The sequence below is a fragment of the Rhododendron vialii genome, chromosome 10a (assembly GCF_030253575.1).
Source record: "Rhododendron vialii isolate Sample 1 chromosome 10a, ASM3025357v1".
Lineage (NCBI taxonomy): Eukaryota > Viridiplantae > Streptophyta > Magnoliopsida > Ericales > Ericaceae > Rhododendron > Rhododendron vialii.
This window is the reverse complement of record NC_080566.1, coordinates 27,467,740-27,469,995: the sequence shown is the minus strand read 5'-3', so window position 1 is coordinate 27,469,995 and position 2,256 is coordinate 27,467,740.

Sequence of the window (2,256 nt, the reverse complement as noted above, 5' to 3'; positions counted from 1 at the left end):
GTTCTTATTATTTGAGCTTTCAAGCCCACAAAGTCCATTTATGTAATGTGAGGGTTTTTTGGTGGCTGAATTTTTCTGCTGTCCTGTTTGTCACCTGATTCAGAATTCTGAGAGGGAGATTATTAGTTTGGTTTATATTTTGTTGCAGTATGCGTATGCTTTTTCTTAACGTTGTCATAATTTGATACAAATGAGTGGGGCAATTAAAGACTCTTTTGCAGGCTTCATCTAATTTTATCATTGCTTAACTAAGCTACTATTTGCAGTGAGGTAGTGTAATTGCAGCTTTTGTGGATAATTTTACGTTATGCTTGGCCTCAGATTCGGTTTATGTAGGGCAGGAAAACTAAGAGAAGCTTATGATGCACACTCAAGGTAATTTCCTAACTAGTTAGAAATTTTGCAAATTGTACACTCATTAACTAACCAGACTGATACATAACTAATACCATGAGAAAATTTGACAAATGAGTTGGAATATATGTAACAAATCGAATCATAAGAAACAAGTGATGGCCCTTACGGGTAGAGCTCTTGTGGTGGACTAGTATGGCATGGTCTCGTGTAAAAAGACAAGTCCCTGGATGGACTTTTATTCAGTGGGTGGCATTCCTTGGTCGGGTATGTCATAAGATAAGACTTGAATGTTATGGTAATTCTCATGCTCTGGACTTAACCTCTGAGCTAAACTGGGGGATAGGAAACTGCAAAAGGCAGTCACTGAGGCGTTCCATTTATATGTTGAGTCTGGCTGCCACCATACACTACATATGGAAGGAAGGAGAGGAATTGTAGGACTTTTGAGCAAATTCGTGTAGATTCTACTATGTTGGAGCATAGAGTGGTGGAGGAGGTCAAAGCTTGTGTGTTCTCTTGGTGTAACTAACCATTCTGCAGAAAATGTGAGGCTTTGTATAGATTGGAGTATCCCCTTTTATGTGCTCCAGCATTAGGCTCTTCTAGTGTTTGTTTTTTATTCAAGAAAATCCTACTCTATACTATCCTAGGTAACATGGGAGTAGGGGGTGGGGTTTGAACCCTCACCTGGTGAAGAGCCCATTACTGGCTCTACCAACTGAGCTAGGAGACTGCTTCGCTTTTCTTCTGTTGTTGAAGCTGTTTTTGGTTTGATTCTGTGTTTGTTTCTTTTCCTGGTAAGGAAGTGTGTGTAGGCTTGCCTAGTTTTGGCTGTGTTGTATTGGAATTTCAAGGCTCCCATGATTTTTTTGGTTTGGTTCCTTGATAAAAGAAACTGTTCCAAAAAAGTCGGTTACTAATTATAATTGCACAATTTTTAACCTTTCTTAGCTCTAAATTCGTTTGTTATAATATTCAGACAATGCGTAACATCTATCTTTCTATACTGTTTCCAAAAGAGAACCTCTCTTGGGTATTCGGATACTGTTTGATTAGACTCCAAAGCGGTTCCTGTAAGTTTTCATTCAGTACCCAAAATTTTTTAGTATCAAATTTCTTATGTCCAATACTCCCTCCTATTTCTTTGAGAATTCCAATTTTAAAGCATCATTAATTAAATACTGTAATTACATGTCCCGTTATGCAGTGAAACAGTATTAGACACCGGATCAGATTGGCTGAGTTTGCAACTTACTCAAGGATACGGTCGGAAGCAAACACCATTTTCCCCATTTCACAACGGTTGAGGATTCTAACTCCTTAGAGCATCTCTAACTCATCTCGAAAATCCCAAAATGGGAAATGGATATGATATATTGAGTAGAGATTTTGTAATTTATCACTTCTTTTCTTCAATTTTTATTTTATACTTTTTGAGAGAATATTGGAAGGACCCATCGTTCTTTTTAGAGATGAGACCAAATATCTAAAAAAAACAATAGGTCTCTCCAAGATTCTCCCATAAATTGCAAAAAATTGTAGAAAAGAGGGGATAAATTACAGAAGAAAATAATTTTCACTCCCTTTTTATCCATTGGACTCCATTTTTGTCTTTTATTGATGTGAAGTTACTAAGTTACCCTTACCTCTTGAGTCACTTTTCCATATGAAGGGCAATTTGGTACTTTTACATGAATCAAAAAAAAGTGACAATAGATAAGAGGGGAGTGTTAAAATAATTCTTCATAACAAAATCTCATCTCAATATGTCATATCCATTCTCCATTTTAGGCAACTATTTTGTTGAAGAGTAGCTCATTTGCTACCCCCTTTTTTTTTTTTTTGATCGTCCATTTGCTACTGTTTTGGCTGCTTGTTTCTTAACATCAAAAGCTCTAT